We start from the raw sequence: 18,498 nt of genomic DNA, 5'->3' as shown, positions 1-18,498 counted from the left end.
TTTTTAGGGGAAATCATCAGGCTACCTGCAATTAATCTGATGATTTCCCATGATAATGAAATACAAGTGTCTGTATGTAGTTTAAATACTGTAAGAACATTTGCATACTACTATTCATCTCTACTTATGTATTGAGCACTGTTGAATAAATGGTAAAACCAATAGTTGCATAATATATTAATTTATAATATTATAATATAATATGAATAAAATAGTTTGCTGCTGATAAACATCAAAGATTACTTAAAAATAATAAACATTTCATTTATAACTTTGTTGTACACTCGAAACAAAATATTTCTCAACAGTTTGGTAATTTCGATACAAATTCATTTATCTTATTAATTTGCCTTTTCACTTACAATCTAGAAATAAATGATAACTTGTCGAATTGGCCTAAGTTTTTGAAAGTTTTCGGAAATTGATTACCTCTTACTGCTAATATGTACGCTATTCAGTTTATCATTAGCACAGCATAATCATGCTGACACACCGGTTCTCGTTAGATCACAGAAGTTAAGCAATGTTGAGCCTTGTCAGTACCAGATGGGTGACAAATTTGGGAATTCCAGGTGCTGTATGTAGGAGGACGTCAACACCCTTCTTCAAGAGTTGCAATATCCTAACGTTATCATCTCCCCTAATGAGAATATACATGCGACTAGGGACCGCTTGTAAATTTCATACTTCCTTTGGAGAAAGCCGGTTAAACCTGCATAGGGTTAGTGCCGTTTCCATATTCAGTTTATTATGTAGGCAAAACTTTCAAGTATCTTCAAAAACTATTTTCTTTAGTAATTAATTTTCTACTTCATCGTTTTTCATAATTTTTGGATATTTTTCATGTTGAGTTCCAATTAGTTTACTGCCTAACGTTTACTAATACTTTTTGTATTCGCTTTCGAAACCATAGATTAAATAGTTGACTCTCAAACCTTGGTTGTGCAAGTAGTCTAAGAGAAATAAAAACTGGAAAGTAACACCAGTTTCTTTCTGTTTATCCAGCAGTACTCTCAGTTGTCCTGAACCTCTTGCCACTAGACTAAAACAATGCTGGATCAAGAGAGATGTGGTTGGAACTTATGCAATCTTTGTTTTACTATACCCCCCCATTTACATAAGGTGTATATTGTTTCTAGAGACTAAATGAGGTCTCTAGCACAACACAACACATAATAAAACCTACCAGAAATATTATTCCAAAAATCACACCAACATATCAAAAAGAGCATTATATTCATATATAAAATTTAGTTAATTGGATTCTCGAGTTTTGTTATCAATAGTTTCCATACTATAAAATTAATATTTCATTTCACCTAACTATATTTTTTTTTTTTTTTTGAATGCTGGTACATGTTGTTGATAAAACTAAAATGTAATCAGAGTTGTTCCTTTTCATATAATAATCTATCTGCTCTAGATTATTTTCATATAGCTACCAATTTTTTTTTCAAAACAAAGGAGGTAAATCTGTATTCGTTCAATAGAGACTTATTTCCCCTTGTTTCAAAGAGGAAAATAATATTTTCGAAAAAAAAAAAAAAAAAAAAAAAAAAAAACTTAATCATGAAATTCTTTGTTCATTATAAACTAACTTTCTTTTGTTGGAACAGAAATATAAAATTTAAGAAAAAAAAATCGTATAGTTTAAAAAAAGTACAAAATGCAATACTCAGTACAAGTAAATATAGATGATGCTACCAGATCAGGTTGTCTGAAGATACTGACTTTCTAATTTAAAATGCACCAAACATGGCTGTTATTCGTTACCCCTTTTTTTTGCAAAACTCAATCATGTTCTGCAAAGTTTAAAACAAAAACAATTTCTCTCTACAAAACAACCAAACCAAACCAAACCAAACACGATGAATAAATATTTGAATGTTAAATAATTTGAACTATAAAACCCTTTAACAAAAGAACCAGATTAGGCATTAAATAACTCGAAAACGGCATAAAATAAAACAGCTAAACATCTGTGGCGGAACTGAACAACACTGAGATTACAAAATGATGTGCAAAAGAATCACCGTTATTCGAACCCAGAATCCGTCCAGTACAAGGAAAAGATGAGAAGGGAAGAAAGATATGCCCATCGTGGTACAGTCACAATTAAAAGTCTGTATATAAAGACAGTCCTTCTGCGAGACGGTGGGAATGTAATCGTGATTTTGTGACGACGACGACGACGACCACGACGACCACGACCACGACCACGACCACGACGAAGAAGAAGAAGAGTTGAGAAATCAAGAGAAGACTGCTTTACGCAATGGGTTATTTTTTTGTATGCGTTAGTACGAAGGACGGATTTTTTTTTATTCGCCGAGTTAAAACATTAATTTCAACACTTCAACAACATGATTAAATATTTGAAAATATACAGAACTTAAACCCTAAAATTTTTTTACCAAAATGACTAGATTCGGCATTAAATAACTCGAAAAAAGGTTAATATGTTGCAAGACAAAACACCCAAAACATGTAGATATATTACTGGACAACGCCAGAAAGGTACTTCTACTAAAATATTGAAATGAAGAGTACAACCTAAAGCGAGGCAAATTCTTAAATCAATATATCCATTTATTCTTCACGAATGAGTTTCATTGATTCATATTCAAAGATGGCACTGGCACGATTTGTTTGCAAAACACATTCAAAGGAATCATGTCTAATTTTAAAACTGGTTGTCTCAGGGAAATAAATGATTAAATTCTTTAAAAGATAGAATTATGTAGAATATATTAATTGATTTTTGTACTTTTTTTTATTCTCAATTTTCCTGATTTGAATTAAACAAACTTTTATTATTATTTTCTTAGTAAATTTTTAAACTGACAAATTGCTTGAGTTTTGTTTTGCCTTATGATATTTCCAGCATTACATTGATTTAATTATCTTGGACATTCATTTGCGTTGATTTACACCGGAACATCGATTCATTGGTCTCGGTTTTAAATAAGCTGGCAAAAGTAAAATGACGAAGTGTTCAACCATATTGACAATAACATGAATGAAAACGGACAAGTTTAACATGGTCCCCTTCAATTCTTTATGGGACAATGCAATTATATTTTGAGTATTGCCTGCACGGAGAATGATAATCTTCTACTATATAATAAAATGATTGCAGAAATTCCCCTCTGGACCAAATTACAGTAGGTTTGCAATAACAGATGTCGCATACAAATTTATTATTTCTAAACTATTACTTACCATCTAATGTAACTTTCGAACGCTGTTACATACACATTTATTTGTTATAATCAAATCCTACCTTACTTCCTACGAACAACATCATCACGATCGCCAAGATCTTTAGATGAAGTAGTTCATATTTTCCCTCTAAATCACAAGTCCACCCACTGCTCCTAGCCAACACCAGGCAATTATTTAAACATTATAACTATATTTGCCTGCATACACACACAACTAGCTTTACACTTCATTATTCGAAAATAATGATTTCTCCCCACTAATATTCCAGCTATTCTTATTGGCTGATACCATAAAATTCTATTATTCCGGATTACACACATTTTTCCAAAAAACGACCACGTCAAACCTTATTCAACATGGCTGCTCAATCTACGTGAATCATTACTTTTATGCATATTAAGCAAAATAAAAATTCTACCACGCACATATTCATAACTTTAGGTAGTTATACCCTCACCTTTTATTACACACACATTATTGGCATGCATTGTTTTAAATCAATTATAATTTCCTATCGTCTCTTTTCTGCGATGTTACAGACACTTACCATAACATTTAGTTTTAAGTTACACAAATAAATAGTCGTCATTTTGGTACAAATCTGTTAGTGCAGTTTTTCTGGTATTGTTTATATCTAATGCAAATGCCGTTGCTTAATTGGTTTCAACATTGTAAATTATGCCATTTTGCATTAGATGAACATTATTCACAGATTGGTACAATAATAAAAAAATTGTCGCGGCTTTCTTTTCATCATGTTCAGTTTCAGCGTCCTAAATTATGTGATGATAACATGAACTTATCTTTTAGTAAACAAATACAACCTTTTGTCTGTATCCAAGCATTAACAGAAAACCACCGAATCAACAGTACTTTAAAAAATATCGTTCGATCGAGCGTCCAAACGTATGAGATGAAAATATGAACGAATCTCTTACTAAAAGACAGTTGTAGTAGCCCACTAAACCAAAGTGGCACTTAGATCGGGGTAATTAGGCAAAAACCCCAATAATTTTGTTGCAATTTTGGAATGTCTTCTAAACCCTTACACGATCTTATTTTCGTTTTTGGTTTTGTTTTACTTTGTTTGGGGGAGGCGTTTTGGATTCTATTTTTCTGCCTTTCTTATATTATTTACTACTACGTTTGTTGACAGACTAACAAATCATAAAAAAAACTATTTCTTTCTCTATAAAACACAGTTTTATACTCAAAGCCTAAATTACACGCAGAAAAATTCAAGTAAAATAGTATTCCCACTCCCACTGAATCCACTTGCTCTATGCAGGATATTTAGTATTCGGGAAACAGAAAAAGGACAGAAAGTTGTTTATTCTGGGCGACACTATGTTTGAACCCGATGTGTAAACTGTAAGAGTTTTATTTCAGCACGTTTGTAATAAAAAAAAATAAAAATAAAAACGTAATCGACTACTTTAGCCGAGATCGAACGTAAAAGCTGAGAGTACCAATGCAATGAGCTTATCCATTAACCAGCGGTGACAAAAACATCAAAGCATCAGAAATCAGTTCTTTTATAAAATAAAGGAAATTCCGCACGTATACACAAATAAAAATTAAGACGTCATTGTATGAACCCCCCCCCCATCCTCTTGGTGGGGAGTGGCTTTATCATATCCATTTTTCATCCTTGATAACTCTTCTATCGTTGTATCTGGTCAGTTTTGTATAACAGTAAACCACACACACACACACACACACACACACACACACACACACACACACACACACACACACACAGCTTTATTATTCTATTTCGGTCACCAAAATTGGTTTCGACATTACTCACAAACAACTTACGTTTTAAACTACATTTTAGTAAAAAAAAAAAAAAAAAAAAATTAAAAACCATTTTATGAAAGTCAGATAGACCTCATAATTTTATTAAACCATACCTATTCAAACTGAAACACGCTTATCTCAATATCCTTATTTGGGTCTATATTAAAAAACCTTGTTAAACTTTGTGAAATATTTCCATTCTATGGAGGTCAGCGCGAACGGAGACCCCATAATTTTATTATACCATATTTCTTCAAACTGAAACATAATTATGAAAGATTACTTACGCAGACAGATTTCAAAAGTCTTTGTTAAAAATTGTGGCATATTTTCATTCTATGGAGATCAGGCGCGAATGCAGACCCCACACTTTATTATACCATCCCTTTTTAAGCTGAAACATACTTATCAAAGTATTCTTTTGTACATCTATATCAAAAACCATTGTAAACGTTTTTTTTGTTGTTGTTTAATTTTCATATTTCGGGCCAAGCGCATATGCAGATCCCACAATGTAACATATCAATTTTTGCTCCTCGATAACTCTTCTATTATTGTATGTGGTCAGTTTTGTATAATAGTCAATCATACAGGAACTTATTCGGGTATAGACACCCAGACGTTCTGCTTTATATATATATATATATATATATACACATAATGATTCAAAGGTTATGAGGGTTTTTTGAAGCATGAAAAACGATGTTACTTTTTGTATTTAATATTTTTATTGTTATTTTTTATATTTCAAGCGGACCTCCGCTCTTGGTCACAAAAAAGTATCGAAATGAAAAAGAAAAAGAAAACCGTTGAAAGAACTGGAAATTTTTCGGTTTTCTTTTTCATTTCGATACTTTTTTGTGACCAAGAGCGGAGGTCCGCTTGAAATATAAAAAAATAACAATAAAAATATTAAATACAAAAAGTAACATCGTTTTTCATGCTTCAAAAAACCCTCATAACCCTTAAATCCCTATCCTAGAAGCATACGTGGACTTTTAACATTATATATATATATATATATATATATATATATATATATATATATATATATATATATATATACATGATATCTCCGCGGACTCTGCTGAATCTAACAAAATATAAATAATTGAATTCGTTCTAAAAAGTAACCCAAAACAAATTAAATAATGTCTATATGTAAAACTCTAATCTTAGGTTTTACAGACCCACAAATTCAACATTCTGATGCAAATAAAAATGTTTTTAATAACTAATTATTTATATCCGTGTATAAGGTTAATAAAAGAATGTGTGGATGTTTTATAATGATTTAAAATACGTTTCAATATGAATTAATGTTTAAATGTTTTAGAAAGCCATATCTATGTATATATAGAAAACAAAAAAGAAACAATAACAAGTTTTTAATAAGAGAATTATATATTTTATTGGTAATATTTCGGAGTAAAACTCCATTATCAAGCTAAGACAAGATGGATTTTGTCATATTTTTTTCCTTTCTTCATATCTAAATAAATATGTAAACAGGTGGTTGTTAACTTTGTAGATAATTGCAGGTGCGCTAGAAAGCGTTATCTATGATTAATGATGAAGCACTGTGAATATTACTTGATTTGATCAACTCCGTTTATATGAACGTTTACTTTAAATATTAATTTGATCTTGGACTTTTTACTACTTCTTAATTCCCCGTATTTATCTAAACTATGATAGGTTGTTACTGTGTCAACATTAATATGTTTGAGTATATGTTCTATCTGTGCGTGTGTATGTATAATCAATAAGAAATTTTTATGTGAATAAGCGGCTGTATCACGACTCGTACGTGCGTATATATATTTCGAATGCATACATATGTCAGTAATGCGGAAAATTCTCCAACGCGTAAACATGTGAGGAGTAGAGACAACTTAAATTATGATAATATCTCACCCTACTTCAAAAGTGATGACCTTAAAAAAAACGTCGGTTATTTATTACTATAATTATTTTTAATACCTACAGACATTAGTGTTTCATCCTTTTGGGAATCATCAGTGCAGGGAGTCACGATTACCGCTGGTAAGGAGATTCGAACCTGACCACGAAGCCATCTCTGACTCCATTAGCAAGGAACAAACCGCTCGGCCAACGTTAACCGCGGCGAGATATATAGTTGAAATTAGCGTTTATATAAATCGTAAATGTCATTCAAGAAGGCCAAGAATGATCATATGATTTTAACATCACGATCTCCGAGTTTTTAAAAGGGCGGATATATATATATATATATATATATATATATATATATATATATATATATATATATATATATATATATATATATATATATATATTTCATTTACTCACATAAAATTAATATACGAAAGTATAAATTTATGCGTAAACTTTAAGTATTTACTTCAAAAGTGCTCAATACATAGGTAGAGCTAGTTAGTTAGTTATAAAATATATATGGCGATTAAGCTACACTGAATATTCCGCGTTTCATCCACTCTAGGACTCTTCATGCTTATGCAAGAATTTTTTGGTTGTCTGTCGTTTTTATATACGCACCTTCTATTGAGATTTTAGTTAGCCAATCAGCTTTCTAGTATCCACCGCGCCCTTCCTATCAGCCAATGAACATGCATTTACCGGACAAAGGCCTATTTGACGTCTGGTTGACCTATTCCTTTGTGTGTGCTCTATTTTGCCTGGATATCTAGTTTCTTAACCTGTTTTAAATTTAGGTTAGTTTTTTTTATGTTAGTTTATATATATATATATATGTACATACAAATATATATATATATATATATATATATACATGTATATATATACATATATATACATACATACACATATGTGTGATAGTTTATGTATATTCATGTTTATTTAATTTATTTGTTTATTTTCTATTGTTTTTGTTAGTTTTAAAATTATTTTGTATCGCTATCCTAGAGTAAATTTTATTCTGTGAACACAATTGTTCGCTATTTCTCTTCTACAGTTTAATGGATGTTGGGGTTCTTTAAAGTACAGGATAGCAAATTTTTCATGAAGGCATAATCTACATGGATCGTCTAGGTCCCTACATTTGGTAGCTTGTCTTGTTATTTTCCATTCGACTACCGGCGAATGTCCGCTTTCCTTGAGTTCCCAGTATTTATTTGCTAGCGTTGTTTTCATATGATGCTTTTTATTGTTGAATGTACTTTTGTGGTCATTCTTATACAGTACAGGGCATAAAACTCGGGTACCTGAAATGGACGCATAAATGTATAGTATGCAAATAAATAAATAAACGTTTGTGCGTGCGTGTATATATATATATATATATATATATATATATATATATATATATATATATATATATTAGTTGGATTTTTGAAAGGAAAGGCACCTAACTTGGCAGATATTATCTGACTTTACTACTTACATCCAATTTTCATAGAATTAATATAAGATTCCTACATAGAGAACACTCCTCATCCTCACCCACCCACGCAATCAGATATTTCTGATATTAGATATTTTCCCCGATTTTTATGCTTCTTTTTATTTTCTTCCTACTTTGATGTGAGTGCGATTTGTAGCAAGCATTTTTGCTGCCTTTTTTATCGCTCTGCATATTTTATTTGTTTTTAGATTGAAAATTCTTCTTCTTTCTGCACCAAATACGCTTTGATTTTTTTTTCATTTATCCTTATATATATATATATATATATATATATATATATATATATATATATATATATAAGGATAAATGAACAAAAAAATAAAACACATACAGTACTGTTTTGTTGTATCACAATTCATCAGTGCGGCTAGACATACACCTTTCCCGTCGTAGATCTAACCTATAACCGTCGTGTAGACAGTTGGTAAATCTAACCATCAGACTATTAATATATATATACATATATATACATATATATATATATATATATATATATGTATATATTCATCCACATACAGTACTCTTTCGTTGTATCACAATTCATCAGTGTGGCTAGACATACACCTTTCCCCAGTCGTAGATCGAATCTATAACCGTTGTGTTGACAATCGGTAGCACTAACCATCGGACTACGAATCAGTGCCTCTATTTCTCCTCAAATGTCTATTAAATTAACAACTTGCCTGTCGCACAGTGCTCAAACTATCCGTTTGTTTACAAACAAACTAATAATGGGTTTCGCTTAATTGCTTTAATACGTGTCGGGTGAAAATATATTTACAAAGTCCTCAACCCAAATAGAAGGAGCTTTAATAGTCATTCACATACAGAACTGTTTCATTGTATCACAACTCATCAGTATGGCTAGATATACACCTTTCCCCAGTCGTGGATCGAACCTACAACCGTCGTGTTAATAGTTGGCAGCTTTAACCATTGGCCTACGAATCAGTGTCCGTAAATATTTCTCCTTAAGTGTCTATTAAATTAATAATAAATAGACAAATATCCATCCTAGAACGGTTAATATTAATACGTTGAACAGCACAGTTTTGCAAAGAATAAAATTAAGATATAATACTAAATCTTATGTTTAGAATCCTTATTGTAATCTGTATCAAATTCCATTAAATGAGTTTTATTTGAGAAAATGTTTCCACAAAGAGTTTTAAAAGTAAATTAAAATTTGTGGAATCTCAATTAGTGTCTAACGACTATGGTTCAAATTCAATGAAAATCCTATATATTTGAATTTTCAAATTGGAGGTTGTCCCTATTATGCTGACCCATCTAATAGTATTGGCATCAGTATGACCTTTTCGCATCGTCACAGACTGAAAAGCAATACAGGTTGGTTGGTTGCTTGGTTATTTTTGTTTTACGGCATATCAACCCTTTTCAGGTTATTTAATGCTGAATCAAGTTATTTTGAAGAAAAATTTATTAATAGAATATGTATTTTTTTTTCAAGTCGGTTTCTATTTAACCCATAGTTGGAACCCTAACAGGCACTATCACTCCTGGTCAGAGTGGACCTGGGAGCAATGGCAATTAAAGGGTGGCTCTACACTCCCCAAAGCCTGCAAGCTGGGCCTCACCATCGGATATAGTTTAAGGTCATATCCAGGACCGAAAAGCAACACAGAAACTCGTTGACCGTGTTTTGAGTTATCATGTAGGTGTCTATGCAGACAGATTAAATGTGCTATCGTGCCCTTGCTTTCCAGAGTCATTTATCTGCTATTCCAAAATAGTCACCTCTCTGCTACTAGCCAATCTCAGTGTGGCTTAAATTTCTTGATCTAATGAGAAGTGATGTTTCAAAATGAGTATTCTGTATATAAAACCTAAAACTCTTTAAAATACTCAAACGAAACTGAAATTTGGAGAATATTAATTCGTGTCTAGCAGAGTAGAAAGTAGACGTTGGATTTGCTTTCAACCGAGTTGTAATTCTTGCTTTCCTTATTTTGTCCTTTAATTCTCACATTCCATAAATGATGTTTCTGACAAAAGAAGAGGAATTGCTGTTTTCTGGGTCATAATCTATCCAATCTCACATTTATTGCTGACTAGTTTTGGATCTAAAAGTGGTATTTTCTAAATCCTTACATAAAGTGACTTCATGCCTTGTCTGGAGCGATTTCCATTAAAAAATATCCATATTGTTAAAATAAAAAAAAAAATTGGAGATATCTGAATTTTCATGAAGGGCTTCCACTTTCCTTTTTTACCGCCATTTTGAATTTTTGAAATGAGGATTGGACCCGTGGCATAGTGAATAATGTACTTGGTAAAATTCAGTTGTAAAGTCACACTCTTCTAGAGGTTGAAGGTTCCATCCTTTTTTTTTCATTTATTTTACTTCAGTAAGTTTTAAGAGATCAAGGGGTTTCCTCCCGGAGCTAACACTTGATGCTGTTATGATTTAAATTTATATCCGAGGACTCTTTTAAGAATAGATGATGTTCCCTTTATGGCTGCTATCTGTATTTCGTTACAGCTTGGTCTTCCAGGGATTGCTTCTAAGTATTTCTGAAGATTCTTTTTAATTAGGCCAGTTGCTCTTATCACAACCGATATAATATCTATTTCTTTTAGAGACCATGTCGTTTTTAGATCATTTTTTAGGGCCTGACACTTATCATTTGGGAACAAAATATAATTGCAAATTACTCAGAATTTCTACCCACTCATAGCTGATGGAAGGAGAACATTCTACCTCATGGATTAAATAAAGGGTTCCATGCAGATTCCCGAGTTCGATAGATAAATTCTCGAGTTTGATAAGATACACCCAAAAAAGGTCAAAGGTTACATCAACTAAAATGCTGTGAAAATAACACGCAAGATGAGAACCGTAGCCCAAAGAATCCAAATAATATGAATAAACTATATATAGCTCACATTTGAACTCATTATGTTTGTGTTTCAAATTCATAATGATCAGTTAATTAATTCAGAAATGAACCGAGTACACATATATATAAACATATCTGTCTTTATATAGATAGAGATTTATGCCATAGCCATGAGCACCCATTAGGTTTTCACCCCCCACCCCCTACAGTAAACCATGATGTCTTTGCTTAGATAAATGCAAGTGAGTTCGTCAGTAGATAGAACACAGTTTTGTAAAAACATGGCTGACAGCTATTATCTAATTTCTTTATACCAAGGAATAAATTAACGACTTATTATTATTTTTTATTTTTGCCAATTTTTGTATATTCAATATAAGACTCCGCTATCGTACCCACGCCACTACACAATAAGCATGTGTTTTTTTTATATTATGTGTGTGTGTGTATGTGTGTGTGTGTGTGTGTGCTTTTTGTACCAACTCTAAAGTGAGAGTTATTTAACTCTACCATTTTGTTTTTTTTCTTTAGTGTTTTAGTCTATATTCTTTTCTAATGCTTTTTTTTTTCCTCGTTTGAAAGAATATTGCCTGCAGCAAGTTTTGCAAATGAAGAGCAGTGCATTCGCTGAAAAGATTTCTGTCGGCCTTTTTAAAATCTTGTACTTTTCCAAGTCTCTGTGACTTCAGAAGTTCGCAAATACTGATACCCAACACACCACTCGCACCTGGGTAATTATTCGGCTTTCCTTGAGCGTAGTACCATCATCAATATATTTTATGTTTTGAATTCTTTTATAAAATTCTAATGATTTGACGGATATTTTTTGTTTTAAATTTACATATCTATTTCTTTCATCAGTCATTCAATTTCATTTTCTCTTCCTTCCTTTTTCTATATATTATTTCACTTTCTCTTTTACTTTGCAGAATATAATAAGTTATGATTAGCCCTCTTTATCTCTGTATTACATACACGTACACAATTATACTAAATGTGAGTTAATCGCCGCTTTTTATGTTGAGTTTTTTTTCTTATACACCATGGTTAGAAAGATAATCGTTTTGATGTTAATAGTGTTAAGATAGCAGAACAAACACTTCTGCATTTATTCATTTAGACTTTTTTTTCCTACACGGTAGTCACCACTTATCAAGGCCCGGAAGCCACTCGAGGATAAGGGTTAATGGGTATACATTGTGTACAGTAATCAATGGGATAATATCGTAGTAATCCTTAGTAATGGAGATTTGATAAAGTATCTTACTAAAGGGGGCGGGTTGTCAGGATTTTGTTTATGTTGGACTTGAAGACATCCAAATTGTAGTCAGGTGGGGAACAGGCAGACGAAAGAGAGTTCCACTGGCGTGCACTTCGACGAAAGAAGCTCTGTTCATGGAATCTACGTTTTGATTTAGGCACAGATAAAGAGTGGGGAAAATTATTGACAGTGGTTTCAGCTAGACAGGTGTTTTTCGTTAAAGATTGGCGAGGAGGGACCAGAGATTGGAGCTCAGACGAGCACTTGTCATGGAAGTAACAATAAAATAAAGACAGGATCGGTGTGAGAGAGAGGTTGCAGGGAGGAGAAAAGCGCATCCTCCACTAAGCTATGAAGTCTATTTTGTACTCTGTCAAGGCAAGATAGGCTGTTTTTAACAGCTCCTGCCCAGATGTGGCAGCAGTACTCCATCCTGGGACATACTTGGCTTTTATATAGATAGAGAATTGCATCAGCAGTGAGATATCTACTGGTGCAGTAGAAGGATCCCACCATTTTTCCAGCGACTTGGCAACAGACTTGATGTACATGTTCCATTTCAGTTCCGGAGTAAAGGTCAATTCAGAAGCTTGTCAAAACATGGAGCCTCCCCAAGATGAGAGCCATCCATTTCGATTGAAGCCAGAAGGGGATCAAAGTGTTGATGATGTAAGGATAGGAGCTTGGTTTTGGATGCATTAAAAGTAACCAGCCACCTCTTCCCTCATTGTACCATGCGCTCAAGATCAGAGGAAAGAGAGTCAGAGAGAACTTTGTCATTTACGGCCTTTGATGTGTTGCCATAGATGGTTGTGTCATCAGCATAGATGTCAACGAATGATTTAAGTATGTGTTTAGGGAGATCATTGATGTAGATCAGGAAGAGAGTTGGGCCCAGGATGGACACCTGAGGAACTCCAGCATTAATACTGTGGGCTTCTGATTTTTACCCACTACTCTTATGAGCCTATCAGAGAGAAATAATTTAATAATTGAGAAAACATTTCCAGTTATACCGTAGCTGGAAATCTTGTGAAGTAGGCCTTTATGCCACACCTTATCGAAAGCTTTTGATATGTCAAGAGCAATTGCCCTAGAAAGGAAGGCTTTGTCAAGAGATTCACTAATCCTATAAGATATAACCGTTAGCACATCTGCCGTAGATCTAGCAGCACGGAAACCATATTGCATGTTACTAAGGATGTTATTTCTGCTGAGGTGGTTGACTACTTCTTTATTTAATATGGATTCCAGCAACTTACTCATGACATGCAGGAGACTTATTGGTCTGTACTGAGAGGGAGATGACCTATCACCTGAATTCTTAAATACAGGGCATACTGATGAGGTTTTACAGGGTGTTGGGAAGCACTTCTCCTTAAGACAATGCTTAAAAAGTTTTGTAAGTATGGGGGGGGGGCAAGTTCTGGTTGGAGCTTTTTCAACACTATAATCAGAATGCCGTCAGGGCCAGTTGCTTTACTGGAATCTATGTTCTTGATTAGCTTGGCGACATCACTCACAGATATTTGTATGCTGCATAGCGTGTTGTCTGTTATAGGAGGAAATACAGGGAGTTGATGGTCTTGGTCGCATAGGGTAGAATTAGCTGCCAAATCCTTGGCAAATAGTTTGGCCTTGTCTAGAAGCATACCCGTCCCAGAACGGCTAAAATTAGTTTCTAAACATAACAGTTTTGCACCACTTTTATGTTCTCTTACAAAAATTCAAATCAACATATATTGATACAAAACCTTATGTTTAATATCCGTATTCCAATTTTAATAAAAATACATTACACGAATTCTAGAAAATATTTGGAATTTAAGGTTTAAGCTTTAGAGATCTAGAAAAATTGAAATTCAGATTATCTTGCTTTGATTAAAAGACATTTAATGGAGATTATTTTTAGTAAAATAGTTTGTATAATGCTTTGGTTTTGTTGACGCCTATTCATTTCATAGTTATGTATAATTTTTTGTGCTTATTAATTTTAAAGGTTTGTATAATTTTTTGTGCTTATTAATTTTAAAGGTTTGTATAATTTTTTGAACCTATTCATTTTATAGTTTTGTATAATTTTTTGTGCCTATGCATTTTATAGTTTTGTATAATTTTTTGTGCCTATGTATTTTATAGTTTTGTATAATTTTTTGTTCCTGTTCATTTTAAAGTTTTGTATAATTTTTTGTTCCTATTCATTTAAAAGGTTTGTATGATTTGTGTGCCTATTCCTTTCATAGTTGTGTTTAATTTTTTGTGCTTAATCATTTGAAAGCTTTGTACGATTTTTTGTGTTTATGTATTTTAAAGTTTTGGATAATTTTGGTGCCTATACATTTTATAGTTTTGTATAATTTTTTGTGCTTATTCATTTCATAGGTGTGTATAATTTTTTGTGCTTATTTATTTTATAGTTGCATGTGGTTTTGTGCTTATTTATTTTATAGTTGTATGTATTTTTGTGCTTATTTTATAGTTGCATGTATTTTTGTGTTTATTTATTTTATAGTTGTATGTATTTTTGTGTTTATTTATTTTATCGTTGTATGTATTTTTGTGCTTATTTATTTTATAGTTGTATGTATTTTTGTGTTTATTTATTTTATAGTTTTATGTATTTTTGTACTTATTTATTTTATAGTTGCATGTATTTTTGTGTTTATTTATTTTATAGTTGTATGTATTTTTGTGTTTATTTATTTTATAGTTGTATGTATTTTTGTGTTTATTTATTTTATAGTTGTATGTATTTTTGTGCTTATTTATTTTATAGTTGTATGTATTTTTGTGCTTATTTATTTTATAGTTGTATGTATTTTTGTGCTTATTTTATAGTTGTATGTATTTTTGTGTTTATTTATTTTATAGTTGTATGTATTTTTGTGTTTATTTATTTTATAGTTGTATGTATTTTGTGCTTATTTATTTTATAGTTGTATGAACTTTTGTGTTATTTATTTTATAGTTGTATGTATTTTTGTGTTTATTTATTTTATAGTTGTATGTATTTTTGTGTTTATTTATTTTATAGTTGTATGTATTTTTGTGCTTATTTATTTTATAGTTGTATGTATTTTTGTGCTTCTTTATTTTATAGTTGTATGTATTTTTGTGCTTATTTATTTTATAGTTGTATGTATTTTTGTGTTTATTTATTTTATAGTTGTATGTATTTTTGTGCTTATTTATTTTATAGTTGCATGTATTTTTGTACTTATTTATTTTATAGTTGCATGTATTTTTGTGTTTATTTATTTTATAGTTGTATGTATTTTTGTGCTTATATATTTTATAGTTGTATGTATTTTTGTGCTTATTTATTTTATAGTTGTATGTATTTTTGTGCTTATTTATTTCATAATTGTATGTATTTTTTGTGCTTATTTATTTTATAGTTGTGTGTATTTTTGTGTTTATTTATTTTATAGTTGTATGTATTTTTGTGCTTATTTATTTTATAGTTGTGTGTATTTTTGTGCGTATTTATTTTATAGTTGTGTGTATTTTTGTGTTTATTTATTTTATAGTTGTATGTATTTTTTGTGCTTATTTATTTTATAGTTGTATGTATTTTTGTGCTTATTTATTTTATAGTTGTATGTATTTTTTGTGCGTATTTATTTTATAGTTGTATGTATTTTTGTGCTTATTTATTTTATAGTTGTATGTATTTTTTGTGCGTATTTATTTTATAGTTGCATGTATTTTTTGTGCGTATTCATTTTATAGTTGCATGTATTTTTAATACCTATTTATTTAATAGTTGCGTGCATGCTTTTGTATTTGTTTATTTTATAGTTGCATGTTCTTATCCTGTATATAATATTTTGATTACAGAAATTCCCCTCTGCACCAAATTGCTGTAGGTTTTCAATAACACATTCCACATACAGATTTATTATGTCTAAACATGTTACCCTCGTCTTATGTAACGACACTACGTCGTTTTATACACATTCATTCGTTATAACTAAATCTTATATTTTATCCTAGGAGAAGTATCATCACGATCGCCACATTTACAGAGGAAGAAGTTCCTATTTTTCTTTCTGATTATCAAGTCCTTCTACTGCTTCCACTATACACCTTGTACTATTCTTCGTTTTTCTATGCTGTTCGTATTTCCCCGCTCTTAACTACTTAAGACATACATAGACTAAACATAACCTTCCCTTCTCCCTATACATAATTACTAATGCCTCCCAAGCCATCATCCGTCCAGTCCTATTGGCTGCACTGGAAGATTCTATCATTCTTAAAAACCCAATCTTGCCTACATTACCGAACGATTTATCATATTGAAATATGGCTACTCTATACGCACCTTCCATAATATTAGTTAGTACGATACCAGTTCTCGGTTGACAAATATTTTACTGAAACAAAAATTATTTATTACATATAACTACTATATACATATATCGCATTATACGTTTTCTTTTCTTTTTTTCTTAGCCTTTTTCCTCAGTTGTACGATGCTATCTTTATTTTCTTGCGTCTCACTGAAGATAATGTCGAAAACACGGTTTTCTTCTTTTGAGTTCGAAAATAAACTACAATCGAGCGCGCGCATGCGTGTACATAACATACATATTTATATACAAACGTCCTTCATGTGCTCGAGCGGACACTCACACACACACACACACATACGCGTGTGTGCGAACATGCACACTCAAACACGCACACAAAAAACATGCACACACACAAGCAAATTAATACAAACACACACACTTTTTTATCGGAAGATTGAGTTCTTGAAAATTACATTTCGCTTTGATTTAAAAACCGTGTTTTCCACTTTCTCTTTTAAACTAAGAAATCGTTATGTAATTACTTTATTACTTGGGACGTTAAATTCAGTTCATTGTACATTACCGCACCAGCACCACCACCATACCAAAACAGGTGGCCATGAAGTGGGTGCTCATTGTACGTAAAATTCTTAGAGTAATGTGATCACCCACTTTTTTAAAACTAACATTTCCTCATATATTAGAAAGTACGTGTTGCCAGTAATTGTAAATGTTATTTTTGGTTGCAGCATTTTTCTCGATGGTGGAAATGCCCACTTGCCACCAATAAAAAAATATAAAACGCCCTCAAAATTAAATGAAAAAAAATAATGGTACCAATAATTATTTTTAGGATTGGAAACTGTCCGTCGAAAATCTTACACACATGTGTGTGCGTGTGTGTGTGTGTGTTGGGGGGGTTGGTTAGAAAGTTAACCTATTTGGTCAACCACAATTACACACCTGTGTGTGTGTGTGTGTGTGTGTGTGTGAGTATGCGTATGTGTGCATGAATGTGTCTGTGTGTGCGTGCACGTTTATGTATGTGTGTGCATGTGCGTGTCTGTGTGTGTGCACACGCACACATGTGTGTATATACGTGATTTATTTGTTTTTGTTTTTGCGATACGTTTTGAATGAATTCAATTATTTATATGAAAGTGTATTTCTACCTAAATGCGAGTTGGGGATAATTTATTTTCCCTTTGAACCTTAGATAAGTCACACATTTTAGAAAACATTTTTTAATGAATTTAAATAAGAAAACTTGAAAACCTGAAAATGTTTGTGAAATGAAAAATCATTTTTATTTACTTTTTTGTTGTTGTTAAATTCCGATTTTTCGCCAATAACCTGACTTTATCTAGGAGATGTCAGTCCAATTAAGTTTTTTTCTTCTTCTTCATAATGATGTACATTATTATGAAGAAGAAAAAGAATCTTAATCGGACTGACATCTTAATAAAGCCAGGTTATTGGCGAAAATTCGGAATTTAATAACACAAAATAAATAAATAAATAAAAATGATTTTTCATTTCACATTTTCAGGTTTTCAAATGTTCTCATTATATATATATATATATATATATATATATATATATATATATATATATATATATATG

The 18,498-nt window shown here is 31.5% G+C and overlaps 1 protein-coding gene across 9 annotated transcripts in view; it reads right to left on the bottom strand.

The window, feature by feature from the left end:
- The window catches only part of LOC145297652 (N-acetylated-alpha-linked acidic dipeptidase 2-like), a 1,311,662-nt gene that overhangs the window by 388,661 nt on the left and 904,503 nt on the right, over positions 1-18,498 (bottom strand). The gene's annotated exons all lie outside the window — the stretch shown is intronic.

Source organism: Euprymna scolopes, chromosome 18, assembly GCF_053919585.1.
Source record: "Euprymna scolopes isolate OS-2025 chromosome 18, ASM5391958v1, whole genome shotgun sequence".
Lineage (NCBI taxonomy): Eukaryota > Metazoa > Mollusca > Cephalopoda > Sepiida > Sepiolidae > Euprymna > Euprymna scolopes.
This window is presented reverse-complemented; position numbering and strand designations above follow the sequence as displayed.